At 42.2% G+C, this 6,224-nt stretch overlaps 1 protein-coding gene across 4 annotated transcripts in view; it reads right to left on the bottom strand.

Annotated features, from left to right (window-relative positions):
• SCFD2 (sec1 family domain containing 2) overlaps positions 1-6,224 on the bottom strand; it is a 310,407-nt gene that overhangs the window by 110,143 nt on the left and 194,040 nt on the right. The gene's annotated exons all lie outside the window — the stretch shown is intronic.

Genomic DNA, 6,224 nt, shown 5'->3' with positions numbered 1-6,224 from the left:
ACAAGGGATGTCAAAGACACCTAATAAAATAGTATTTTTAAATGAAAGTCTTTTATTTGATTGCTCTGAAGAGTTTTTTTAGAGTTCTTATAGGAGAGACTTTCTGGAAAATATGATTCCACACAATCTCTTATTTAAAATAAACCTATAGCCGAATCTGAAAATATTTTACTTCTTCATGGAAAAATGTGCACTATCCGCCTTTTACTGCACTCATCACATCCCACACTGTTCATAAGGATCTTCCAGATATTATATTCAAAGATTTTTAAAAATCTCTGTACTTTAATACTACCCAAAAGAAAAATGTTGAGAATTCTGTCTCTCTATTCTGTACATCTGCAGTAAATTTAGTGGCCAAGATAGCTGGCTTCTAAGTCCTTATTTAGGCACCTAAATAAACAGTAGAAGTTTATGGGTGCTCAACACTTTTGGAAATTAGGTTACTCAGTTCTAATATTTCTCCTACATTTTGAAAAAGAAAGAGACTTCCCTCTCCCACCCCAACTATCTATTAAAAATCGCTGTCCCTGCTTGAGAACTGTTGTGCTATGTTTTTTGTCAAAGACAAAGGTAACAGACAAGTTATAAACCTGGGGAAAGAAAGCAGATTTACAGTAGGAATAAGTCAAAGTTAAGGTTCCCTTCAAAGAAATCCAAAAATGTTAAGGCACAAAATGCACAGTTAAGGCACTCCAACAATCTTTAATTCTGCATGATGTCATTTGATAACTATGTAGTTAAGGTATTTTAGTGTTTGTGATCCCAGATTAGTTTAAACTCTTTTGTAAAGATTTGTTTGTCCCCTCCTCCCTTACCTCTCACTGTGTCATTACCAGGAAGAGTTAAGGTTGTCTGAGAGCCTCAGCTGTGCATCTTACCTGAATATGTCTGGATTTCTTTAAAGCATAAATTTAATTCTGAATTTCTTGAGTTTATTAGGCTTGATTTTGAGATAATTACACTATCCCTGTAATATTTTTTCTTCTTAAATTACTGATATGAACACTCAACCTCAAGTCCATTTTACCATAGTTTTAGCCTGGGAATTCCCTTAGTCTTTAAAATTATTAAGAAGTTCACACACAAACACTAAACAAGATAGATATGAATAATCTTAAAGCATTTGTTTAAAATTAACTGTTAAGGGCAGATTCACTGGTACATCAAAGCACCATAAAGTAGCCAGAGTGCACTGGCCACTTCAACTATTTTTACAGTTGCTTGGTAGCACCAGTACAGGCGAACCCGGCCCTTAATTTGCAGACAATTTATTGGTTTCGAGGACTATGTTAGTGAGATTGGTACTAAAGTGATGGGGGAGGTAGGGAGGGACCAGTCCCTAGGTCCCAATGTCCCTGTGATTTAAGGGATCCCCTGTGCTCCTGACTCAGTTCCCCCAACAGTGTTGCCATGAGCGCCTAGGAAGGGCAACTAAACCCTATGTAGTCCTCTGTCTTGAATCTCCCTCCCCCAGCACCAAGTGCACAGAAAGGAGAGAAGGGAAAGGAGAATGGGGGCAGGGCGGGGGGGGGGGGGAGGACAGAAAGGAGAAATGCAGCGGTAGGTATTTCTGTTGTGTTTGCACCTTTTCATGCGCTTTTATTTGTTTTGTAAATGTTCTTTTGTAACTGGTGTTTGAGTGTTGTAATGACAGCTGATCTGCTTGGCAATGGGTTACTACTGTACTGTTTAAACATGTTTACAAATAAAGTTTTTTATGTCATTGAGAGTTTATTGCTATCACTGCATCTCATCATGCAATCAGTATTTGAAATAATAAAGCTAAGCATATGATCAGGAACAGTTAGGAATTAGTAAGCACACACTATTCCTCTATACCGGGGTGGGCAAAGTTTTTGGCCCGAGGGCCACATCTGGGTGGGGAAATTGTATGCAGAGCCATGAATGTAGGGCTGGGGCAGGGGGCTAGGGTGTGGGAAGGAGTGTGGGGTGTGGGGGGGGCGGTGTGCAGGAAGGGGCTCAGGGCAAGGGGTTGGGGTGCAGGAGGCATGCAGCAGGGGGTTGAGGGCTCAGGGCAAGGGGTTGGGGTGCAGGAGGGGGGCTCAGGGTAGGGGGTGTGAATCATAGAATCTTAGACTTTAAGGTCAGAAGGCACCGTTATGATCATCTAGTCTGATCTCCTGCACAACGCAGGCCACGGAATCTCACCCACCAACGTCCTGTAACAAACCCCTAACTTATGTCTGAGCTATTAAAGTCCTCAAATAGTGGTTTAAAGACTTCAAGGTGCAGAGAATCCTCCAGCAAGTGACCCATGCCCCATGCTGCTGAGGAAGGTGAAAAACCCCCAGGGCCTCTGCCAATCTGCCCTGGGGGAAAATTCCTTCCTGACCCCAAATATGGCAATCAGCTAAACCCGGAGCATGTGGGCAAGACTCACCAGCCAGACACCCAGGAAAGAATTCTCTGTTGTAACTCAGATCCCACCCCATCTAACATCCCATCACAGGCCATTGGGAATATCTACCACAAGTAGGCAAAGATCAATTAATTGCCAAAATTAGGCTATCCCATCATATCATCTCCTCCATAAACTTATCAAGCTTTGTCTTGAAGCCAGATATGTCTTTTGCCCTCACTGCTTCCCTTGGAAGGCTCTTCCAGAACTTCACTCCTCTGATGGTTAGAAACCTTCATCTAATTTCAAGTCTAAACTTCCCGATGGCCAGTTTATATCCATTTGTTCTTGTGTCCACATTGGTACTGAGCTTAAATAAGTCTTCTCTCTCCATGGTATTTATCCCTCTGATATATTTATAGAAAGCAATCACATCTCCTCTCAGCCTTCTTTTAGTTAGGCTAAACAAGCCAAGCTCATTGAGTCTCCTTTCATAAGACAGATTTTCCAGTCCTCGGATCATCCTGGTAACCCTTCTCTGTACCTGTTCCAGTTTGAATTCATCCTTCTTAAACATAGGAGACCAGAACTGCACACAATATTCCATATGAGGTCTCACCAGTGCCTTGTATAACGGTACTAACACCTCCTTATCTCTACTGGAAATATGTCACCTGATGCATCCCAAGACCACATTAGCTTTTTTCACGGCCATATCATATTGGCTGCCCATAGTCATCCTGTGATCAACCAATACTCCGAGGTCCTTCTCCTCCTCTGTTACTTCCAAGTAATGCATCCTCAGTTTATAACAGAAATTCTTGTTATTAATCCCTAAATGCATGACCTTGCACCTTTCACTATTAAATTTCATCCTACCTATTACTATTACTCCAGTTTACAAGGTCATCCAGATCTTCCAACATTCCACACAAAGATGGAACAAGCCATCAGGAACAGTATCCCCAATAACGTCACGGCAAACCTGGTGGCTGAACTTTGTGACTTTGTCCTCACCCATAACTATTTCACATTTGGGGACAATGTATACCTTCAAATCAGCGGCACTGCTATGGGTACCCGCATGGCCCCACAGTATGCCAACATTTTTATGGCTGACTTAGAACAACGCTTCCTCAGCTCTCGTCCCCTAATGTCCCTACTCTACTTGCGCTACATTGATGACATCATCATCATCTGGACCCATGGAAAAGAAGCCCTTGAGGAATTCCACCAAGATTTCAACAATTTCCATCCCACCGTCAACCTCAGCCTGGACCAGTCCACACAACAGAGCCACTTCCTGGACACTACAGTGCTAATAAGCGAAGGTCACACAAACACCACCCTATACCGGAAACCTACTGACCGCTATACTTACCTACATGCCTCCAGCTTTCATCCAGACCACACCACACGATCCATTGTCTACAGCCAAGGTCTACGATACAACCGCATTTGCTCCAACCCTTCAGACAGAGACAAACACGTACAAGATCTCTATCAAGCATTCTTACAACTACGATACCCACCTGCTGAAGTGAAGAAACTATGATACCCACCTGCTGAAGTGAAGAAACAGAGCCAGAAGAGTACCCAGAAGTTACCTACTACAGGACAGGCCCAACAAAGAAAATAACAGAACGCCACTAGCCATCACCTTCAGCCCCCAACTAAAACCTCTCCAACACATCATCAAGGATCTACAACCTATCCTGAAGGATGACGCATCACTCTCACAGCTCTTGGGAGACAGGCCAGTAATTGCTTACAGACAGCCCCCCAACCTGAAGCAAATATGCACCAGCAACCACACACCACACAACAAAAACACTAATCCAGGAACCTATCCTTGCAACAAAGCCCGTTGCCTACTGTGTCCACATATCTATTCAGGGGACACCATCATAGGGCCTAATCACATCAGCCACACTATCAGAGGCTCGTTCACCTGCACATCTACCAATGTGATATATGCCATCATGTGCCAGCAATGCCCCTCTGCCATGTACTTTGGCCAAACTGAACAGTCTCTACGTAAAAGAATAAATGGACACAAATCAGACGTCAAGAATTATAACATTCAAAAACCAGTCGGAGAACACTTCAATCTCTTTGGTCACTCGATTACAGACCTAAAAGTGGCAACTGTTCAACAAAAAAACTTCAAAAACAGACTCCAACGAGAGACTGCTGAATTGGAATTAATTTGAAAACTGGATAGAATTAACTTAGGCTTGAATAAAGACTGGGAGTGGATGTGTCATTACACAAAGTAAAACTATTTCCCCTTGTTTATTTTCCCCCCTACTGTTCTTGTCAACTGCTGGAAAAGTCCCACCTTGATTATCACTACAAAAGGTTCCCCTCCTTCCCCCCCGCTCTCCTGCTGGTAACAGCTCACCTTACCTGATCACTCTTGTTACAATCTGTATGGTAACACCCACTGTTTCATGTTCTCTGTGTATATAAAATCTCCCCACTGTATTTTCCACTGTATGCATCCGATGAAGTGAGCTGTAGCTCACGAAAGCTTATGCTCAAATAAATTTGTTAGTCTCTAAGGAGCCACAAGTACTCCTTTTCTTTTTCCAGATCTTCCTGTATGATATCTCAGTCCTTCTCTGTATTGGCAATACCTCACAGCTTTGTGTCATCCGCAAACTTTATTACCACATTCCCACTTTTTGTGCCAAGGTCAGTAATAAAAAGATGAAATAAGATTGGTCCCCAAACCCCCGATCCCTGAAGAACTCCACTAGTAACCTTCTTCCAATCTGACAGTTCGCCTTTCAGTGTGACCCGCTGTAGTCTCCCCTTTAACCAGTTTCTTATCCACCTTTCAATTTTCATATTGACCCCCATCTTTTCCAATTTAGCTAATAATTCTCCATGTGGAACCGTATCAAATGCCTTACTGAAATTGAGGTAAATTAGATCCACTGCATTCCCTTTGTCTAAAAAATCTGTTACCTTCTCAAAGAAGGAGATCAGGTTGGTTTGACACGATCTACCTTTTGTAAAGCCATGTTGTATTTTGTCCCATTTACCATTGACCTCAATGTCCTTAACTACTTTCTCCTTCAAAATTTTTTCCAAGACCTTGCATACTACAGATGTAAAACTAACAGGCCTGTAGTTACCCGGATCACTTTTTTTACCTTTCTTAAAAATAGGAACTATGTTAGCAATTCTCCAGTCATACAGTACAACCCCTGAGTTTACAGATTGATTAAAAATTCTTGCTAACAGGCTTGCAATTTCATGTACCAGTTCCTTTAATATTCTTGGATGAAGATTATCTGGGCCCCCCGATTTAGTCCCATTAAACTGTTCAAGTTTGGATTCTACCTCGGATGTGTTAATATCTACCTCCATATCCTCATTCCCATTTGCTGTCCTACCATTATCCCTAAGCTCCTCATTAGCCTCGTTAAAGACTGAGGCAAAGTATTTGTTTTGATATTGGGCCATGCCTGGATTATCCTTAACCTCCACTCCATCCTCAGTGTTAAGTGGTCCCACTTCTTTCTTTGTTTTCTTCTTATTTATATGGCTATTGAACCTTTTACTACTGCTTTTAATTCCCTTTGTAAGGTCCAACTCTACATGGGTTTTCACTTTATCCCTACATGTTCTGACCTCAGTAAGGTAACTTTCCTTGCTAATCCCTCCCATCTTCCACTCCTTGTAGGCTTTCTGCTTTTTCTTAATCACCTCTCTGAGATGCTTGCGCATCCAGCTTGGTCTACAACTCCTGCCTATGAATTTTTTCCCCTTTCTTGGGATGCAGGCTTCTGATAGTTTCTGCAACTTTGACTTGAAGTAATTCTAGGCCTCCTCCGCCTTTAGATACACAAGT

The sequence above is a fragment of the Chelonia mydas genome, chromosome 4, assembly GCF_015237465.2.
Source record: "Chelonia mydas isolate rCheMyd1 chromosome 4, rCheMyd1.pri.v2, whole genome shotgun sequence".
Lineage (NCBI taxonomy): Eukaryota > Metazoa > Chordata > Testudines > Cheloniidae > Chelonia > Chelonia mydas.
Note: the sequence above shows the minus strand (reverse complement) of the source record. Positions and strands in the feature narration are given on the sequence as shown.